At 39.2% G+C, this 17,273-nt stretch overlaps 1 long non-coding RNA gene across 1 annotated transcript in view; it reads right to left on the minus strand.

The window, feature by feature from the left end:
- The window catches only part of LOC130466317 (uncharacterized), a 30,367-nt gene extending 13,384 nt beyond the window's left edge, over positions 1-16,983 (minus strand). The window contains exon 1 of the long non-coding RNA XR_008926414.1: positions 16,738-16,983. This is a non-coding gene — a long non-coding RNA (uncharacterized lncRNA). The remainder of the gene's footprint in view (positions 1-16,737) is intronic.
- Positions 16,984-17,273: the final 290 nt, after the last annotated feature.

Raw genomic sequence — 17,273 nt, forward strand, 5'->3', positions numbered from 1 at the left:
TCTAACCATTTTAGGGAATCTGGGTTTCGTCATAGCTTTCTTACACGTCACAAACTCATTAATCTACATGATAATAGTTTGACTGCAAGTTATAGGTTTCTTCACTATTTAATAGAAGAATCTCATAGTTTCATTGACCTTATCTCTATGTTTCTTCACTATCTAATAGAAGAATCTCATAGTTTCAGTGACTTGAATTCTATGCCTACTTGGGTATAGAACATCAAACAATAGAATATCAACAGGCACTTTTGAGAGTCCTTTGAATATTCTATTCTCTTTGAAGCACTTGTAAAGTCTTCTAAGAGATGTCTATTCTTTAAAGCCACTTCTAAAGTCCTTAAAGAATAAGTTCGGATTTTCTGAAGCACTTCGAAATGCCTCCGGAATGTCCGTTTATGTTTGTTGTTCGCCTCGAAAACTTTCGAGGTCTATTTTCTCCCACTTGTCATTTTGGAAACGAATCTCCAAAAGGACATTATTTCGAGCAAACAAACATTATGTTCTCAAAAATTCGTGGTAGAAACAATACCCTTGTGTTTCATTTGAATAAATCATAATGAAACATATATCTATACTTGAGCCTTAGTTTGTCGAATGACAAACACTAAGCTCCCACTGAGTTTTGCAACTCTCTAGATATATTTTATGAAAAGTTATTCTGAAATTACTTTTCAATAGCTTTGACGAATCTGGTTTAGTTTGGTGGTAGTTGAGCATTTTGTTTTAGAAATTATAGGAAAAGTTTTTATGATTCATCATTAATCGAATCAAGTACTAATTGACTTCGATTATTCCAACGTAGATATGCCATATCTTATGGACCTAGATTGTGAAATTACAACACACAATCATTGATGATCATATTTGGTCTTAAGTAATCATCAACATGATCTAACCTAGATCTTTATGATTTCTTACCAAGTGGGATTTATACTTCTGAATCTTTGAACTAGCCAAACAGATTCAAACTTATATCACATTGAGTAAATAAACCTATATTCACTCAAATCTGTGTGAAATAATAAAGTCATAAAACCTTTCTTTAGCTTTGAACTCTATTGTCTAGGCGTTCTAACAATAGTTCATATCTTTTGTTACTTTCAACAAGTAAGACTAGCTTGTCTTAAGTTGATCTAGAAATCAACCAACTTTCAAAAAGTCCATCAAAATAGAGCTTATGAATGTTAACTTGTTGATATGGTCTAAGCAACAATGCCAAAGATTAATGGAACTCAAATAAAGGGTTTGATTTGAACCTAGTAAAGTTCTTCAAAGAGTTGTTTGTTTTAATCAAGCATATTGACTCAACCTGTAATTGACCATTTCATTCAAATAAACAAACAAACAAGCATTGTTTTTGTTCTTCTGAATGTGAGTCTTTCTGTGTTTGAAGCAGAAATTTAGGTATGCTGATTATGGAACAAAATAGCCATTAAGTTCCAGCCTTTGAAAGGACTTAAAACAAACTAGATGACCCTACAATTAATGTAGCAATGCCATGCTTCATTTCCCACTTGTAGGTCATTAGTGTATCCTAGCTTCCATTGTTTGAGTTATTACCGAAGTAAGAACCTCAAGCGGTATATGATACCAAGGAAGTTTGATTGCTAGGTCACTTCTCTTTAAACATAAACTTATAGGTAGAAACGGAATCGTAAATTCCTTTCATTTGTTCCTTTGTTTTCCTATTTCTTGTACCCTTTCTTATAGTCTTAAGAATTGAATTCTTTAGTGTTGACTTTTATAATTTGTTTAGACATGTCCAATGTCACTACAACAAAGTTCTTACCATTTTAATTTATGTTGAACATTATATTTCAACTGGATGATCTTACCAGAAGCTTCTAAAGTTCTCTAAGCATCTATCTGTTCGAATGTCTAGGGACTAGACTCATTCGAGAATTAAATGGACAAAGATATTAGGTTGTTTAACCATTGGTAAAGCTGAGCGTATTAAACTCAATGCTTTATGATCTCAAAACTACATTGTATTTTGAATTCACAAGCACCAATTGGTTTGCCATTCGATTTTGATATTCGAAAACAACCATAAAAGTCGCTAAAAGAAACGTACATTTTAAATTGCTCACTTTCTCTCATTTCCGTGAATCGTTCTTGGATTCACTACCAATCGAGGAAATTTACTGTTACCTTTCTAAAAGGATTTACTGCAGTGCAAGATATTTAATTATAAACAATAATTAAAACATACATTGAAGCATGCAAAGTCTAAACATTTATCATGAGTAATAACTTGAAAATTAAAGCAATCATGCAATTTCAACAAGTTATTAGCATTTTATTCGAATTTATTGTTCCGGCAGGTGTGAATAAAATGATTCCAAGACCCTAAAACCATTGAAGAATTAAGCACAGTTTGTCGACTCAATTCTAAAACATTTTAGGTAAGCAAAAGCCTTTTGCTAATAGTCTAGAAACTACTCTTGGTTGATAGGTACGTCTAAGAACTTATTAGGAAAACCTATCGATTTTGCCACGACATAAAAGGACTCCTTACTTATATCGTTGAGTTTCACCAAAACTAACATGTACTCACAATTATTTGTGTACCTTGCCCCTTTAGGACCAATAAGTAACACCTCGCTGAGCGAAAACTATTACTAGATTGATGTAAAGGATATCCAAGCAAGTGTATATTTTGGCATGGCACCTTTTAACTCAATTTTTAAGTTTGGAACTTAAGGCTCTTACTATGTTGGTTAGATTTTAAGTGAACTAAAATCCTTAATCATGCAACATAATCAAGCCGCGATCTCATGCATAATTAAGACATATTTAAAACAATAAATAACTTAAAGCATGCATAAGATAAATGTGATCTAGTATGGCCCGACTTCATCTTGAAGCTTTAACTTCAAAGTCCGTCTTGAAAATCTCCGTGGGAGGCACCATTTTCTTCAAATAGGATAAGCTATAATTAAAACTAATTACAACTATTTGATGGTACGCAGACCATATTTGAATTGAAAAACAACTTTGGTACTTTAGACCAATTACATTCAAATTAATGGTACGCAGACCATATTTACTATCCTATTTGGGCCATACTAGTCACTTCATAACCTGCAAAACAGTACATAAACAATATATACCATTCACCCATTCATTATCATGAATGGCCCACATAGCTGGTTAGTAAAACACATTATGCATCACGTAAACATTTGCAGCAATTAATCAAGGGCACCAATAATCTACCAATTATTCAGTCCTTATTAATTCTAATCAAGTTGTTTTAACCTTAAGGATTCGTAGACCTAATCAAGAGTTTATGACTAAAAAGCGCTCCGACTTAAACCAATAAATTTATATGCTTTACTAATTTTAAACATAAAAATGTATTTCTAGTCTAACCGGAAACATACAAATTTAATTAAAATTTAAAGCTCATATGAATTTATAATTGAATCCAAAAAGTTTAATTTAATTTCAGTCGTATTTAAATTAATTCATGATTTTAATTTTAGTAAAATAATTAGAATAAATAAAATTTATTATAATTACAATATTCAAAATTAAAATCCAAGAAAATAATTTAAATTATTAATTTTAAAATTAATTAAAATTACGTAAACTGAAAAATTTCAAATTAAACATTCAAAACTATCTAATCGCAACGCAAACACCCTACGCATCGCACGCCCATGGGCCACACGCACACAGCCATCGCTGGCCATGTGCGCGCAGCCCATGCGCTCGTCGCATAGCTGCTGCATCTTCCATCGCAAGCCATCGCACAAGTGGTGCTCGCTGCGCGCGCGCCAGCGCTCGATGCACGCGAGCCATCGCTCGCTGTGCGCGCTCGCCAGCACTTGCTGCGCGCGCTCCAGCGCTCGATGCACGCGAGCCATCGCTCGCTGTGCGCGAGCCATCGCTCGCTGTGCGCGAGCCATCGCTCGCTGTGCGCGAGCCATCGCTCGCTGTGCGCGAGCAATTGCTCGCTGCGCGCGATCGACGCTGGGCGCAGCGCTCGTGGCACGCGAGCTTGCGCTCGCTGCGCGCGAGGCTGCGCGCGCTTGCGCGAGGCAGTGCGCGTTGTGGCGCAGCTCGCTTGCTGCCCACACGCGACTGCCGTGCCTTGCCTTCGCCCATGCCCATTCGTCCATAGCTCGTGGCCCACGACACAAGGCAGGGCTACTGCCTTGTGCTCGTGCACCATGCCCCTGCTCATTGCATTCGTGCCGCACGGGCGACGAGCTCCCTTGCTCGTCGTCGCATGCCCGCACTATACAACACCCCTTAAGGGTAACACGAAGCGTCCATTGCTTTGTGCGTGCAAGTTATATGAACGAATCGCATAAAAAATTTAAAATTTATATTTAAAATTAATGACAAATTAATAAATAATATTAATTTCATAATTTTAGGGCGAAAAATCGAAAATTTATTATTCAATTGATTTCCGATTATTATGGATTCAAGCCTAGGTCATAAAAATTTAAAATTTACAATTTTTATGGTGGTTTTTAATCATAGGTTTCTAATTAAATTATAATTAATTATGAAAATCAAATCAATTCTAAATTATTCTAATTTTCAACAAATTAATCATAATTACAAATTAGATTGCATAATTAACAAGGCTAGGCATTCAAACTTGTTAAACATATACAGTAGGTCAATCAAAAATTCAAGATTTATCAACAAGAATCGCAAATATTTAATTTAACATCTTAAATTTACGAAATTTTGCATTCGAAAAACTAAAACCTTCGAAAAGTCATAGTTAGGCTTCGAATTTGAGAATTCTGGGTTCGGCGGAATTGACACAAAAATCACTCGATTTGGATGAGTAACGAAGAAACTGCCGAAAAACTGCGTACGTATAATTAAATAAACGCAATTTGCAATTAATTAACAATTACGAAAATTAATCACCCCTTTTAATTCATGCAAATTTGTAATATTTAACCATGTTCATGCAATTTAGATTATGAAAATAATAAGGGGCTCGTGATACCACTGTTAGGTTATGATACATATGACAATTCATAAATCATGCGGAAAAACCATTTAGCCAGGAATACATATTATTTACACATAATCATATAGCATAGTTTAGATGCATACTCTTTGTTGCGTGCCTTCCCTAGCTGCGCCCGAACCGAACAAGAACAAGTCTTTAGGACTCCAAGTGTCGTCCCTCCGTAGATAGTCCACAGCACGTCCGGATCCGCCTTAAGATTGACCAACTAGAATCGCCCTTAAGGTACTAAAGATTTTCAGCACTCTTAGATAAGAAATGTGTCTGAATTTTCTCTCAAAAACTCACTTTGAATACTTGAATAATCTGTTAAAATATGTGACCCTAGGCACGTATTTATAGAGTTATGGAAAGGGTTTTGGAATCCTATTAGGATACTAATTTATTTAATTATAACTCTACTAGGACTCTAATTAAATAATCATTATCTAATAGTTTTAGGATTTAATCACACTTCGAATCCTGATTGCTTCAGGATTCCCGCACAAGCAATGCACGAGCACCGTACACCTGCGCAAGCCTTGCGGCCCACGCTAGGCGCACAGCGCTCGGCCCATTGTTGCGCTCTGCGCGCGCGCGCCCAAGGCCTTGGCTGGGCCTGGCCTTGCGCTGGGCCTGGTCGAGGCTTGGCGTGCGCTGGTGTGCTTTGGCTCGCTGGGCGACGGCCTGGCTTCGTGCTGGGCCTTCGTCTAGCGGGCCTCGTCCGATGCTAATTCGTACGATACGCTTCCGATTAAATTCCCGATTCCGGAATTCATTTCCGATACGAACAATATTTAATATTTCCGATTCCGGAATCAATTTCCGTTTCGAACAAATATTTAATATTTCCGTTTCCGGAATTATTTTCCGATTCCGATAATATTTCCGATTCTGACAATATTTCCGTTTCCGGCAATATTTCCGATTCTGGCAATATTTCCATTTCCGATAATATTTTCCGATACGTACCATGTTTCCGTTTCCGGCAACATCTACGACTTGAAAAATATTTATATTTCCGATACGATCCATATTTCCGTTTCCGGCAATATCATCGTTTCCGGAGTATTCATTTCTTGCCTGTGACGATCTCAGCTCCCACTGGAACCAAGATCCGTCGATTCCGAATATCCATAGATGGAGTATTTAATGCCATTAAATACTTGATCCGTTTACGTACTATTTGTGTGACCCTACAGGTTCAGTCAAGAGTAAGCTATGGATTAATATCATTAATTCCACTTGAACTGAAGCGGCCTCTAGCTAGGCATTCAGCTCACTTGATCTCACTGAATTATTAACTTGTTAATTAATACTGAACCGCATTTATTAGACTTAACATTGAATGCATACTTGGACCAAGGGCATTATTTCCTTCATCTGGACCAACCAGAGAATTTCGACCCCACGGTGTATATTACACCTCAAGGTGCACCACTCGTTGTGGTCCCTATGGATCGAATCGAGAGGGAAGTGTGCGGTGTGTGGAACGATGATGCTGAAGATATTTACCTATCTCAAGTCTCGGGCCAGGACTGAAACTTGGCCCGGGTATGCTCTCATTGACACCACCCCTCAGGAGTCCGAGGTCGACAACCTCACCCGATCTGGAAGGATATACCAACCGGATATTCACCCACCTCCTATGGACGACATCCCGGTCAGGCAAACTCCTGAGAACGGACGGCACGCCACCGTCGCGGAAGTCATTGAAAATCCTCTCCTGAAACAACTAAAAAGAACCAAGGCTGAGATTACCATCTGCGATCTTATGTGTACTTCAAAGGAACATCGCGAAAAGCTTATTCGCTCACTTGGCCTCATCTCAGTGCCTACAGATATCACACCTGACTCATTGGTTAGCCATGTCACGAGAGATGCCGGAGAAAAGGCAATAGTTTTCACTGATAAAGACTTACCCAAAGAGGGGGGTGCTCACAATAAAGCCCTTTACCTAGTGGTTGGATGCAAAGGACAAAACATCCCCCTAGCGCTCGTAGATAATGGTTCGGCGGTTAATGTCTGCCCATTGCAAACCGCCCATTGCTTGGGGCTAGGAAACGATGATTTCCAAACCTCCACGCAAGGGGTACGAGCTTATGATAACTCCCGAAGGCCTGTATTGGGAAAAATCAACCTTACCATACAAACCGGGCCTGTGGCACGCACCACGGAGTTTCAAATAATCGACATCAAGCCCACTTTCAACCTCCTCTTGGGGCGACCTTGGCTCCATGACTTGGGAGGTGTGGCTTCTACCTTGCACCAAATGGTTAAACTTAACCATAACGGGGTAATACTAGAAATCCGCGCCCCTCCTCTCGACTTCAGTTGTACTATGGTTGGAACGGCCGAAACTGCAGACGACCTTTATGGGTTTCAAATGGAAGAAACAATCCAGTTCATCGAAGATTATGATCCAGCATTCTTAGACCCGCATGCATCCCGAGTCATCCCTAGAATGCTGTTAGCTCAAGGCTATTTTCCAGGAACCCCATTGGGCATAAGGAAGAAGGAATGCACATTCCATCCTTTTCCCGACAAATCTACTCCCTTTGTCTTAGGTTATGAACCAACGGAGGAAGATATTGCTGACCGCCTATCTAGGCTATGCCTTAACAAAACCAAACAAACCACCCTCCTTCCCCCATATCAAAGGACCCTTAACGGGATGTTCATTCAGGAGGGAGAAGAACACCCATGCTGTAATTTCCATGAACCCTTCGTTCAGGATGGCTTGCTAAAACCCGGATTTGAAATTTTCCATGACTGCCACACCTTGGATGAGGCACCCCACCTCACCAAGACTAAAACAGCTGAAATATTGGACAACCAGGCTCTGTGGACATTGTTTAACGAATCGAGGCCTATGGAGGACGAGACTGTGATGACTACCCTAGCTTTACAAGATGAAGGTTTCGATCCAACCCGGTTAATCTCTCCTGCATCAACACTAGAAGAGGTCGAGAACGGATGTGTGAAGACATATCAGTGGGTCAACGCAAAAGGAATGGAATTCAAGATGAGTACCGGTGAAGGACCGAAGTTTTATGAGACTAAACCCCAGGCTTGAGCCACATAGAGCACCCTTAGTAAAAAGCGCCTAGTAGTTCTTTAGATTGATAGAAAAAAATAATAGAGACTTTAGATGGCCCTAAGGCCCTTTAGAATATGGGTCAGTTTTATTTCAGTGTGTTTTCCTTACTTTCCGAATCAATAAAGGCGTAATATTTCTCCTAAAATTTTTATTCTAACACTAAATAAACACCAAATGTACTTGCAAAATACAAAAATAAAGAGGTGGCCCACTCTAGGCCCAACAAACAAAGCCCACTCGGTTTTGAAATAGTGCCATGGGAACCAATTCCCGAAACCCACAAAATAAACCACATTATCCCATTCATATTCCCAAAACCTAAAAAGCCAACCAGTGTCAGAACCAATCCATGCAACCCAAAATCAAAGGAAATCAAAAATTTAAAACAATGCAAATGTTACCAAAAAAAAAAACAGATTCATAAAACATAGATTCCATCATACCCTTCACTAACAACCCACCTCCAAAGCCTACACAAATATCTTCATAAATTCCACACCCTAACTCCATTTTCAAAACTGTTTTGAGTCGCCAATAGAAAAAATTAATCTGGACAAAAATGTGTTTCACGCTAACAGTCAAAAAAGCCTCCAAAATAACCTCAAATTTAACTTTAAAAGCAAAATATCAAGGCACAAAAAAAAGAAATAGAAATAAACACAGGAACATGTAAAGCAAAGCGTCAAAAACTGACCGCCCAAGTCATTTTCAGCGCCCAGGGCTGGGCGCCGAAATTTCTGACGCCCCAGCCTGGGCGTTGAAACTCTCTGCCTGCCAAAAGTTTTCTTTTTCGAAAGTGCTCGTCATTTTATCCGCACACAACGGAAAAATAACGAACACTTGGGGGGTACAGTACGTATCCATATAGGTTCACCAAGAATACAGCTATACATTAGTCGAATTTTACGCAACCTATGGCAAAAAAAAAACGGTAGATGAAAATAATGATAAATACTTTACTCATTTGACCAATTAAGTAATATGTTTCCACTTCAGGACATATCTACCAAGGATTCGGTCCAAATAATAAATAAAAAAAATATATTCTTTGTGTAAAAAAGTGTTACACATATAAAAGAGGAGAAACAAAATTAAATGAAAACTAAAAATACGCCTTTATTAAAATATAATAAGAAGGAAAACAGAGTGCTAAAAATAAAAAACAAACACAACTGAAATAAATAAAGGGCACCTACACCCTAGCAAGAACTACACCACTCTAGTTCTTCCGGATCATCAAATAAAGTCTTGTAGAGAGCAATGTTCGCAGGATCCACCCCCACAGTCTTCTGCGCTGCCCCAATATCAGTCTCCATAAGAACCGGCTCCTGGACACTAACTTCCAAAGATGTCAAGGCTTCAGAAACATTCTCGATTATAGCCCACTCAGCCTCGAAGGCACAGGCAATGGTGGGAGAATGAGTACTATCATCAACTGGACTAGCCACTGTTTCTACAGGCGGCTGAGCCTTCCTAACCCATACATTGTTCCGGCGACGATCTTCGCGAGAGCTTGCATTTCTTTTAACAACAGCAGGTCCCTTCATGTTAGGCATCTTTTTAGGCCTGAAACTGGAACGGGGAGGAACTTCCTTTCGCTTTCGATCAGGACGAGCTTTCACAGTCTTAATACTATAGGTACGAGGTCTGGCAGAATCAGGACCCTCATACTTAACACGAATACGAGGTTTCAAAAGCTCAGCCGGCTCCCCATTTCGAGCCTCGGTCCTCACATCTTTGTCATCGGAGCTCATCCACAACTTGTAGTTTTCAGAAAGACCCACAAAGCCATTTGTAGCTACGGCCCAACGCGGGAGACCATCATAATACTTGGCCCACGCTAGGACCCGTGTTTGTGCGAAGGCCGCTACCTTAGGTGGTACCGTATCAGAAAAGGGGATAGTCTGCCTTAAACCATATTGACGCATGACTCGGTAAGGGAAAATATAAATGGGACGAGATAGCCCAACAAAGAAACATAAACCGATACATCAGACCCCCCTGTCATAGTAGTCAAACCCCACCATGGTACCACCCACTTAATAGAACAAATGCCATAAGTAAAAAAGGAGGTCCATTCGGCCTCGTCCTGGCCTTGGTGCAAGTATTTTCGGTTACCCAAAGCTATAGGGCGATAATGTTTAGGATCGGCAGGAGCTTCCAAAAGTCTAAGCCGTTCCGCAAGCCAAATCTGCAAAAACAGGTACGATCGAATCAAAAGAATGAAAAGAAAGAAAAAAAAGGGTTCCTGGGGCGCAGTTTCAACGCCCAGGACCAGGCGCCGAATATTCCAGCGCCCAGCCCTGGGCGCTGAAACTCAGCCCCAGGCAAAAAGAAATATATGCAAAAAAAAACATACATGTGCGCAAGGAAAAGATCGATTACCTGCAGTAATAGGGGGCTTCCCTTAAAATGTTCGGATTTGGCATCCTTCTTCAGTTCATCCGCACTCAGCAAAGTCTCAGCAACAACCAACGGCATAATAGAATAGCAACTTTCCATCTGGCTAATCAAGGGGATCAACCTTATGTCACCGAACTCACCATTATTATTCGACAGCAAATAATGATTCAACAAGCAAAATACAAGGGCTCGAATGTTCAATTTTTGTTCGGTCATATTTTTACTAGGCCTAAAGTGATCTTTTACAAGTTTATCCAAATTAACCTTATCATCTACAACAATCTCAGCAAACATGTTATCATCTAGCCCTAGGAAAGCCCTTATGGTTGTTTTACCCTCTTCAACAGTGCCAGGGGTAACAGGAGTAGCATTAGTAGGATAACCAAGGATCGTAGCAAATTCATCGGGCAAAGGACATATTTCATTGCCCCGAAAGGAAAAAACATGATGATCGGAGTCCCAAAAGCTTAGGGCAGCATGCAGAAAATTATAATCAATATTAATTTGTTGTAAGCCTAAAAGTGCCTCTAAGTGGTATTCTTTTAACAAAGCTTTTTCTGTGGGAGTAAGGGCCCGTAGCCAACGCCTAACAGTCCGTTGGAGTGAGAAAGTAGGGATCGACATGGCAAAAGCAGTAAATAATTAGAGCACAGCAAGAAGAGAGAAAGAATTTGAGAGTGGTGGAAAATAAAGACGTATCTAGCCCCTATATATAGCTGAACGCACCCCATGACATCCTGATCCCATTCGGAAACGTGTTAGGAAATCCGAAAGTCAAATGTTACCAGGAAAGGACTTTCAGCGCCCACGCCTGGGCGCCGAAATGTTTGACGCCTGAACTTGGGCGCTGAAAATGCAGCCCAAGGCCCACATTTCACAAAACACGGAATAGGAAAGGACTTAAGACCGTGTTGCTAAAAAACGAGGCCCTATTGCAAGAAGGATCAAGCCCAAAGCACCTTTAGCTCCCAAATAAGCAAGAAATAATAACATTAAAACTTGGTCGAAACTTAGACTCGTCTCAGAAAATGCTCATGTACACTTTTCAAAAAAAAAGCAAGTTAAATATCATGGTCATTCTTCAAAACAACAAAAATATGTGTCGTCAAGTCATTGGTTTTCCAAATAGAAAATGTCTGTCTGTCAAAGGGATAATCCGGGCCAAGCTAAAACCGGATGTCGCCTGAAAACTAAAGTCGCACTCCACGGCTTCGCTAAAATAGCACACTACTATAGGAGGTCGCTCGCACATACGAGCGTGACCCCAAACATGATTACAAGATGCAAAAAACAACCGACGAGCCCCAACGCTTGGGGGCTCGCAAAAAAATGGACTCCAACAAGGAGCGCGCAATCAAAATCACATTCCCAGACTGCGCCACACACCATATCATGTTTGGATATCTCAAAAAAAAATATTGTTAAACAAAAATACACACAGTGTGGACCCACTTATAGGACACATCTAATCAGGAAATATTACGACCCACCAGCAGGTTGTAATCATAAAAGCCCTTCTACATAGGCAAAATAAGAAATTCAAAATGGGCTCGCCCACCCTCAGCGGGCGGGGTCTGCGTCACTAGCCGCGCAGGTCCTCAGTTTTCTAAAGAAATAAAATCTTCAAATTTAAAATAGGCTCGTCATCTTCAGCCGGCGGGGTCTACGGCGCAAACCACGTAGGTCCTTATTTTCAAAAAAGCAAAATAAATTTCAAAACAGATTCGTCCACTTCTATCGGACGGGGCGTCCACCCTCAGCGGACAGGTTCGCCATCTTCAGCCGGCGGGGCCTACGTCACAAACCGCGTAGGTCCTTATTTTCAAAACATCAAAACAGATTCGTCCACTTCTATCGGACGGGGCGTCCACCCTCAGCGGACAGGCTCGCCATCTTCAGCCGGCGGGGTCTGCATCACTAACCGCGCAGGTCCTTAGTCGCTGCAGCGATAACTTTTTCGGTTTTCCCTTTTTCCAAAAATTAAAGGATTGGTTTTCCGTTTTTCCAAAAAAGAACGATGTGCTGGATTTTCCTTCGTTTTACGTCCTATAAAAACAAGGGGGTTTTCTCGTTTAGCTAGCCCTGAAAATGAGAATCTTTAAAAACGTTTTACCTCGTGATTGGGCTTGGCCAGGCCCAATTACACTTTACAGCTTTGATTTCGAAAACATCTGTAGCTAATCCCAATGACAAAGTGAGGGAGTTTCTAAGCACCTTTAGATCCTTCCAATGACAAAGTGAGGGAGTTTCTACGCACCTTTAGATCCTTCCAATGACAAAGTGAGGAAGTTTCTATACTATCAGTTGACAAATCCCAATGACACGTGAGGGATATGTCGACGCTTCAAGTGATGACCCTTAAGTCAAATGTTATCACTCGGGGGCTCGTGAGACCCTCGCAAAGCAGGTCACATACACCATGGCTTGTGTGACGCACTCCGTCTAATACTTTGACCATCGTCTTACTCCAAGACTTAGTCAAAGTGGGGGCTAACTGTAGACACCTACTTTTGTCACCGTTCCCGCAAGGGAAAGGTTCGATGATGAAAGCATAAAAACTCCACTTGCCAACGCGTCTCCTATAAAATAAACGAATCTCGATTCCCCATTTCATTTCACCCGAAACCTGCTATTTATGGAAACCTGCTAAAAATAGTAATTGCCGTAAAAGGTAGCTTCTAAAAGTGGCTAATCATGAAAGATAGAAACCTGTCAGAATTAGGTGTTGCACTCCAACATAAATCCTAAATGAGATAGAAAACCGCGAGAATCCTATTCCTAATAGGATTCCGAAATAGGAGTTACGTATTAATTAAAATCCTAACGAACCTAGAGTTCGTAACGGGCCCAGACGCATTCCGTCATAAAATTGATACGCGCTAAAAGACTCGAATTAATCTCAAACTCTATGGAGTTTAGGAATCCGAATCTGACTAAACAAAACTGCCCAGACCCTATTTTCAACGCCTGGCTCTGGGCGCCGAAATCTTCGGCGCCCAGGCCTGGGCGCTGAAAATACCTGGGTACGTGTTTTTTCCTAATTCTTTGTGAATTAGAACTCTGCAATTCTATCTTTCCACGAACTCTTCCATATAAATAGGCCCCTAGATTCGACGTGAAAGAACACACAACAACACATAATTATATTCTGAGTATTGACTCCAACCCTTAGCCTAAGCCTCTCGCTGCGAAACTGTTCACGCGTTCTGTCGCAATCGATCCATAAATCGAACAAAACGTATCCTGTCCCATAATTGAGATTCGTTAAATAAAAAGGAGAAATAGCAAAGTCAAAGTGGTTAGTTTTCTGAGAACCGTGACGCACCTATCAAGGGTGCGTCGTAATGTGTCCCTTTTCGATGATTTAACTGCTTTCCTCGCCCTTTTTACGAACTGTTAAACTAACCTAATCTGATTGTTCTATCGCGCCTAACAAATATATTATTTTTGGGAAATCGGATTATCATGCTAGGTCCCTTAATACTATTTAAATTAGATAATCACGATCGAATTAGTATTATATGTTGCATATTGCTAAAATCAACTCAGATTAGTTTAATAGTTAACGCATGTCCCTTCAATTATTTATGCTGAGCTAGTAAGGATATCCTGCCTCTGGAGTTATCGACGAGCGAAGTACTCCTCTCGGTAGTTACAGTCCCACGAACCCTTAATCTCTACCTTGCGGGTGTATATTGAGAGATCCCCACACCAGGGATCACAAGGGAACCTACGGCTGTCGTGGTCAAACATAATTGCACTCCCTTTATGTCACGATAACCGGGTTTTGTCAGTTTTTCTCATTGTCGTTAAAAACTGAATGGCGACTCCTATATTACTAGTCAATTGGGTGTATACTCACAGGAAATCCAATTACACGTACTTGATTGAATAAAAGAATCGTCACACCCACGAGGGAAAAGGTCACGCATTAGCCTCGCGCTTTTTCGACCCCCTCACACCCACCAATCAAGCAAGTCTAGATCATTCACAGTTTCTTCACTTTCACCTCGCATGAAATCATAATTTAATAATATTTGAAATTCAGACATATCAGATGAAGTAGTAGTACGTACTTTCTTAGACTTACCTTTGCTAAGAACAAGTAAAGTAGATCCTTTTGAAAAAACATTAGACATTAATGTACCACTACCGGAGTCCTTACTTGTTTTAATAGCAACATTGCGAGTTTCACCAAAACAATTATCATAACAACTATAAAGTTGAAATAAATAATCACTTAAATTCAATTTGGAACTCTCAAAGTCATTAGGATGGCCTAAAAATTGGAAATAAAGTCCAATGTATGAACAAGTTGTTTCAAGTTTTTGCCTTGGATCCAAAAATGACGCAAATATAAATAGTATCGTAATACTTTTAAAATTTGTTTTCCATTTTTGGAAGATAATTTTGACATTGTTCATCATCACGAAATTTTCTAAAAGTTGTGTAATTAAAGCCCCATTAACATTAAATGTATGAGCGATTGGAGTATAAACCGTAGAAAATAATTATGTTGAATCATAAAAAAATATAAAAATTCTATAAGTCTTTCACATTGCTCCCATTCAACTCCAATAATACTAAACTAGGACATCGAGAATTAAAAAAAACTCGATAATTGGTTGCTTATATTCCACTGCAAACTTAAGCAATTCATATGATGAATTCCACCTATGCATAATATCAACTGGAATTCTTCTTATCGGTAGCCGTCGACCTTTGAGATGATGCTTCCATTCTTTCTTTCTCATACCAAACATGTTAATGAAATTACATGCTTCGCTTACCTTGTTATAATACGGATTATTTTCTTTAAGAGCATCTTGTATACATAAGTTTAAAACATGACATGCACATCGAACATGTAAAGTAGTTCCATCCAAAACTACGTCTAAAATATTTTGGGAAATCATCTTGGCATATGCAGTCATAGTGGAAGCATTATCAAAAGTCATAGATAAAATCTTATTTTTGAGACCATACTCTTCAATACGACTCATGATCAAATGAGCTACGTTAACTGCATTTTGAGGATATTCTAATGCTCTAAAACCGATAATACGTTTTTGCATCATCCAATCATGATTTATCCAATTCACAGTCACACACAAATAATGCAAAGCACTACTCTAAAATCCCAGAGATCGGCGGTAATGGAAACTTTACCATCGAAGTTAGACAGCTTAGAAATACGTTCATGTTTGAAGAATATTGTCGCATAACACTTGCTTTTGTTTGTTTTCTAGTCACTCTACGGTGTTGCTGTTGGAGTGCAGAATTAATATACTCATTAAAATTATCATTCTCAACAAAGAGAAATGGTTTTTCAGCTTGAATAAGAAATTTTGACAAAGCATCCTTATCCCTCTCATAGTTATAGTGAAAATGCCTTAATCCAGACAAGTGGAATTGAATTAGTTTAGGTTGAGTATCGTTGGGATCTCTACTGGAACATATTTTTATATGTCTCCCTAAGTGTCCAGTTCCATTACTAGATTTCCCTGTTAATATTTTTCCACATGCCTTACATTTAGCTTTTGTCCGACAATTACTAAGTTCGAAATATGGCCAAACAAGACTCTTCCTAGTTTCTCTAGTCATATATTCATCAGTAAGCCATAATTCCAGTTGGTTGACATTTTGAGGTAAATTTTGTGGAATCTAACTAGAGCCGGCGAATGATTATCGACAGAGGATGTGGACATTGTGTAGGAAGGTGCAATTGGGTGGGGGGGGAGTACCACTTCCACCTGCATCCATTGTAGTACTGAAAGGTGGTGGAATAGGAAAATTATAGTTGCCATAATTGGGGTTGGATTAAAACCCGATGGATAAGGTTGTCATGGATAATCTTGTTGATTTTGCGAGTTAGTATATTGAGGATTCAGGATCCATGATGGGGGCATCATTTGACTTGGAGTTTGACTTGACTCGGGAGGTTGCTTTTTACTATTAACTTTAGATTTCTTAGAAGGCTTTGAACCACCTGCCATTATAATTATAATTAACTAATAATGAACAAGAGACTATTAAAATATTTTTTTATTTTTTGTAGTAGAGATTAACAAACAAGAAATTAACAACAAAAATTCACGTACACAAAGTCACTTAATATAATTAACAAACAACAACATCATGTCTTAGAAAGTTTATGTTTAACAATAAACAACTACGTACTAAACAAATTACTATTACTTAATTTTAATAGTTAAAAAGCTACTAAACAAGATGTGTTAGATCTTACTTAACAACATAATGATCGATTTCGGAGAATTCCTCTAGCTTGCACTTGCACTTGCACTGCTTAGCCTCCCTCCAATGCTCCACGCCTTCGAATCTCCAACACGAAATTACTAACTCATTGTTTTTTTAAATTACTACAACAAAAAAGGAGTTAAACATATATTAATTATAATTTAAGAATTTGGGAGTAGTATATGAATACGTTGAGACTTGAGAGTTTGAGAGTGGGACTGATATTCGAAATTGAGGTGAGAAAATTTGTGAAATAATATGATAAATTTATAGTAAAAAAACAACTCACAATAACGTTGCACTACTACAAAAATGGGCAAAGAGACCCTTAAGAAAAGACCCTTTAGTCGACATAACGGGTCTCTTTAACATAAGAGATCTAATATTATAGATAAAGGGTCTCTTATAAGTCAAAGGGCCCACTTAAAATTAGACAGAGAAAAATAAGAGACCCGTTATCTTATTTAACGGGTCTCCAGTGTATGAATAGGGCTATTTTTTTCCCGTGGAAAATAAAATAGGAGA

This window comes from Spinacia oleracea, chromosome 1 (genome assembly GCF_020520425.1).
Source record: "Spinacia oleracea cultivar Varoflay chromosome 1, BTI_SOV_V1, whole genome shotgun sequence".
NCBI classification, from domain to species: domain Eukaryota; kingdom Viridiplantae; phylum Streptophyta; class Magnoliopsida; order Caryophyllales; family Amaranthaceae; genus Spinacia; species Spinacia oleracea.